The sequence below is a fragment of the Lucilia cuprina genome, chromosome 6 (genome assembly GCF_022045245.1).
Source record: "Lucilia cuprina isolate Lc7/37 chromosome 6, ASM2204524v1, whole genome shotgun sequence".
NCBI lineage: Eukaryota > Metazoa > Arthropoda > Insecta > Diptera > Calliphoridae > Lucilia > Lucilia cuprina.
In genome coordinates, this window is record NC_060954.1 from 11,514,723 (window position 1) to 11,521,290 (window position 6,568).

Consider the following 6,568-nt stretch of genomic DNA (forward strand, 5'->3'; position numbering starts at 1 on the left):
GAACTAGAACTGAACTAGAACTGAACTAGAACTGAACTAGAACTGAACTAGAACTGAACTAGAACTGAACTAGAACTGAACTGGAACTGAACTAGAACTGAACCAGAATTGAAATAGAACTGAAGTTAGTTAGTTAGTTAGATAGTTGGTTAGTTAGTTAATTAGTTAGTTAGTTAGTTATTTAGTTATTTAGTTAGTTATTTAGTTAGTTAGTTAGTTAGTTAGTTAGTTAGTTAGTTAGTTAGTTAGTTAGTTAGTTAGTTAGTTAGTTAGTTAGTAAGTTAGTTAGTTAGTTAGTTAGTTAGTTACATAGTTAGTTAGTTTGTTAGTTAGTTAGTTAGTCCCACTGTCCCACTGTGCAGCAGTTGTTTGATTTTTCAATGATGTAATTATGATTTCTTCTCTATGTTCAACATCATGTAATACCTTGTGTATTTTATACAATTTTAGCTAAAAAGACATGTTTTTCTTTACACAAAAAAGGTACAAAAAACAACAACTAAAAGAAATTCTTTTAAGCCAAATATTGACATGACACATTTGTCATGTTCGACAATAACATGATGTCGTCGTTGCAGTCGTTGTCGTCATCGTAGCTGTCATCATTATTATTATTTTACGACTAATGAATGCAATGCAAGTTGCATTTATAAAGAAAGTACCATTTTTGTAGTTATAGTACTTGTTGTGATAGTAGTGGTGACTGTCCAAAGTAATTATTTCTTTCAAATCACACAAGGTTTTTCCTCAATGAATTCGAAAAAAAAATAAACATTTGCTAATGGACACTATGAAAGTGAAGGCAAAAATTTGAAAAAAAAAAAATAATGAAAAGTGTTACGAGATTTTTCTTTTGCTTTAATCCAAAAAAACAAGCCTAAGATTACATCATTTACAACCCTATGATGACGTTGTTTTATGGTTTTTAGTTGTTTTTATAATTTTACAATTTCCTTTCATCAATAAAAATAAGAAAAATCACTAAAATTTTTAAAAATTTATGGGGAAAAATATAAAAAGCAAGCACATATAGTTGTGGTATGATGTTGTAAGACAATGGGGCAAGTTGTAATTAAAAAAAAGTAATTAAAAAAATATGAGAGCGTGGTAGTTAAAGAGATATAAATATTTATATTTTAATTGAAAATTTTAAAGCTTTTTTAGTAATTTTTACTTTCTGAGCTTTCCTTTCCCTTTGTGCCCTCTGTAAACTCTTTGATTGATTTGCTGTAAATTAGTTAGTTGGCTATTTAACCAGAATTATTACTTCATTCATACATATATACATACAAACCTATGTTTACATATATGTATTTATCTGTTAAATCATTTGTTATACCATGTTGTTGTTAATCATAAATGTGTAGACCTAAGGCAACAAAAAACACAAAAACAACAAAAGAAAATGTAATAAAAGAAAATTAAGCTCTGTAAAATACAAAAAAAACAACAACAAACATGCCGCCAAAGGGGCTGGGTGGGCATATGCAAACATATTTACACAAGACTTCCTGATTAAACTCTAATCATTACAATTTTTATTGTTTTTATTTTAATCTGGACTCGCATGTACATTAATACATCCATACACACATACATACATACACACATATTTATATACATTAAAGTAGTGGGTAATTGAAAATGTATATAAGTGAAAGCTTAAATGATTTAATTTGACTTAAAATTGTAATTTCAATATTGATTATTTAAGAGTAATTTGCATTCGACAAAGCAAAATTTATGAACAGATATTTAAAATTGTACAAAAAGAAAAAAAAGAAAAACTAACAATGTGGGAAATTAGGCAATATTTTAATCTATATTTAATCGACAGCTCTACAAAATGTTGTACAACTTATTTGTTTTGTATTTGCAAAATTATGTTGGCTTTAAGCCGATTATAGAGCATTAAATTGCAGTATATTAAAGCAATAAGCTTTTCAACAAATCACGCAAATACACCGACATCACAGAGAAATTTAAAAGATTTTTGCGTAGAACAAAAGACTAATACGACATGGGGTCTTAGTCCTACTATGAGGCTACAATTACAGTCTTATGGTTGGAGTTTCCAAAGTTTGTACTAGGGAAATAGAGAATTTATCGGAAACTTTGAGACATTGTCAATATCAGTTGCTCTAAACTAAAGGACTTAACAAAGGTTAACTTACTTAGCGACAGCCATGAGATACTATTGGACTGTAAAGAAAATCATAACCCAATACTCTTTCTGATATAAGCTTTGGATTATATGCGAACTAGGTCAGTAGGGAATTGAATTGCTAACGAAAGACCATACTTGCGATGAGTAGAAGAGAACTCGGGAAAGCTAAACTAAAGAGTACAAAACTTTTCGAAAGCAACTTTCGAATAATGTAATAAGTAGTGGTTGTAAGCTAGAAATTAATTGTTTCTAGGTTTCCAATGGTTATACTAGAGCGAGAGAATTTGAGCACAACTAAACAAAGATGGATAATTGGATTCAGTTGAATCTAAATTATGTCAGAGGAGCAATAGGACTTGGTCATTGTCTCAGAAATTTGAACTTGAAATGATTATAAGTTCATAAAAAGTCCTACAAAAAGAGCACCTTAAGAGCACAACTGTAGAAGGATGGATATGCCGATTCAGTTGAATGTAAATCTTGAAAACTGGAACACCTGACTTAGTATTACAGGATATTACGATATCATTCCTCGCGAGTTTTCTGTTATCGTCTTAACTTAGGACGTTGCTTCAGTCGATTGTTAAGCATATGATGATAACACTTTCACATTGCAGAGACCAACGAGAAAAGGACGATTCTATGAGTACAACTGAAGAAAAGTGAATGAATATGGAGTTTCTGAATATGGAATAAAACAAGGACCTACGAGAATGTAATGCAGAGGACAATAACTGGAAGACTTTCTATTCCCCTGGCTCCGACATAACATCTTACGAGAATGTTAAGCAGTTAAGTGTAGTTGACGATAATTGGAGGACTTTCTTTGTTTTTGTAGTCTTTTATGAATTTTTATGGGGAAACTTAGTTTCTCAAAAAGATCATATGAACACAGAGTTTTAGCACTAACATGATCCTTGTTATTAACTTCATTCTTACATGACATCCAAAAGGTTTCTGATCAAACGTTTAACTATAACAATGGATCAAAGTTTTTCAATTTCTCAGACAAAATAATTGTTGTAGCCCGTTTATTTTCTCTTCTAATCTCATGAGGTTGATCGTAGAATGATTTAAGACTTTGCATTTTCAAAATGTTGCTCCAACACTATGAAATCAATATTTTTGTTGAAAAATGGATCCAAAACTAAACTTATGTCTATCTATTTATGGAGCTAAGGTAATGTTGGACCGTAAGGGCCGGATCTGTTATGATCTGAAATCTATTTAGGCCATCACAGTGCTCCAAAATAAATTAATTCCTTTAAAACGAGGAATACTTATGTTGACAAAGCAAAGCTTATAAGTAAGTGTTTGGAAAGAAGTTCTTTCGAATACTTTTCATTCCCGACTTAAATGGTTAATACTTACTTCTTTAGGTGTAGATTCGTATTATGCCAGAAGAATGAAAAAATGTCATAGTTTTAGAACAATAGGCAAATATTTCAACTTATTGTTCTGTTTTTCGAGGTACTAGCAATCTATTTAAGTATAGAAGCCAAGTACTTGAAGTTATTTTCCAGACATTCAAGCTCCGGGATCAGAAACGATTGGACTCTTTTAGTCAAATATTTCAACTTATTTATCTGTTTTTCGAGGTACTGGTTGATATAAGGAATCTATTTAAGATTAAAAGTTAAGTACTTGAAGCTACTTGTCAGATTCAGGCAAAAAACTATTATGGATTTATATACTTCTTGTGATTTCAATCTCTAAGGTAAAGAGATCATATCTCTCTGAGTTATTTGGCATTTCTATCAAGATCAATGAAGGCGCTCATCTGTTCTGGAGAAAAATAAAAACCACTTTGCTTTTTACCATACCTAAGGTTAAGAGATCTTGAATCTTCAACCTATATTGGACAATTTAAAACTCTGGCAAAGCACTGTCTATTCTCTTGAGTGATTGTGATGTTCAGCAAATTTCACTAGATTTGAAAGACAAACAATCACAATTTTAACAGTAAGTAGCTGTCAATTAAGAAAAATAACCTACACAAGGGAAAAAAAACGAAATTAAAACAATCCGTTAACAGAAATGAGCTAACCACGTTGTTGTGAAAATTTAGACAAGGGATATGTATAAAGATTAAATTACACCTAGTTATAATTTTGACAAAAAAAATCACTGTAATTTTGACAACGCATCGTTGTCATTTTACGATAACGGTTTATATGCAATGCATCATTGTGTGTTTAATAACGAATCCTTAACATTTCAAAAACGCAACGTTCTATTACGTTTTTATTGATTTGATAACGTGTGTATTTTTTATGTATTTGTTGTTGATTTGACAATGGATGTTATTGATTAATTACAAACACTTTGGTGTCAATTTGGTACCAGTCTGTTTTTTCTTCAGTGTAGGTGGCCGCATAGAGAAATTATACGGTGTGGATAGTAGAGTAGATAGTATTCACTTAGAATGATTTAAACGATATGATATGTTAGAGAAATCATTTCACATAGATAGATAAGGTGTTAAAAAGTTGTATAATTTTGAAACTTTTATAATATTTCGATTTCTTGTAAAAATCATTTTTTTAATAATTTCCCCTTTTTTTCTTTTCTTTTTAGGTATAAACAAAAAAAAAAACAAATCTTTTTTTAAACAAAGGTATTTATTAAAAATTTATTGCTGAAAATATTTCCAATAACTAAATATTTAGCTACAAAAAAAAAAGAAAACTTTTTATAAATTTACAAAACTGTTGAACTACTTTACTACACATGAGTGATTTGTGGCATTAAAGAAGATGATGTCTTGAACTACAATGATTCTTTTAGATTTTTTTTAAAAATCATTGAAGCAGTCAACATTTTTATGATTTATAATATTTTGCTAAATTATTAAAGAGTTTTTTTTTTCATTTTTTCAAAGTATTGTCTTTGATTCTTATAATATACACTTCATAAAATATTAAAAAAAATAGAAAATATTGATAGAAAAAAAGAAGAAATGAATTCCAATCTATTACAAAGTATTTTGTGCTTCATCAAAAAGCTTTACCACAATAGTTTAAATATTAGCATAAAAATGAAGTGCGGATCATAAAAAAAGAGGATGTACTCCCACAGAGTACTAGAATAGAATAGAATAATATCTATGTATGCGTGTGTGTGTGTAGGATATATTGAAAATAAAAAGAGCACAGTCATTAAATCACTTCAAGCAGAAAAAATACTAAAAGTATACACATTCCACACTCACTTCAAACTTAAACCCATATTGACTGACTTTTGATATAATAAAATGCGAAAAAAATGAAACAAAATCTGTGATAAAAAAGTATATGTATATAGTAATGCTTGAAATAAACTAAAGACAGGGAAAAGGAAAAAAGGCATCAAAAAAAAAGGAGCATCAGGAATAACGTACAAAAATTACCAATAATGGTACTGATGAAATTCACGCTTAACTTAAACATTATAAAAGCATTCAAATATACACTCATCTATAGTGCATTTAAACACGTTGATAAATACACTCATACTCTTATACAACAGACACATATGCATACCTACATAACCCTTCGTTTCAGAGTGTGTGTCAAATTTCCCTATTAACTTTAAAATCACACTTCAAATCATTTTCTAATACATAACAGAATCATTTCTTTACTAATTAAAACTATCTCCTCTATAGTTTACTTGGGACATACAAACAGACATTTGACCTCAACTTTGTATTTCCACTTAAAACAATGAAGATAACTAATCTACTATCCTTTATTTTACAAAATTTTCACCATAGAATAATGTGGAATTAAGGAAAAATGTAATTAATGAAATTGATACACTAACACCTTTATAATTGCAGGGTAACATTCATATTGATTGAACAGACTCAAATAATTTCTCAGTAAATCTATGAGTCAATATAGTACTTTGTCTATGCCACTATAAAATTCTCTATTCTCTATATAATAGTTTACTCGAATACATATACGAAAACAAGTACCTACCATCACATACACACACATTCATGCATAAAAACTTACTGCTCTTATTGCAATTTTCACTAAATATATACATACACACATATATATATTAATATGTATTATACACATATGTCTAAATACATATCCTTAAGAGATATCCTATTGGAAAATAACATTTTAATATCTTAATTTTAAGATTAAAAGTTATATCTTTGTAATTCCTTCAGAGTTTCTCTATGATAATAACTGATCCTGACATTCTAAGATAGAATCCCATAGAGTTTGGCGAAGCCATACATCCTTTTGATAGAAACTTCTTTGGGGAAGACTATAGACTAGACTAAAGACTACGCTATAGACTAGACTAAAGACTAGACTATAGACTAGACAATAGACTAAACTATAGACTAGACTATAGACTAGACTATAGACTAGACTATAGACTAGACTATAGACTAGA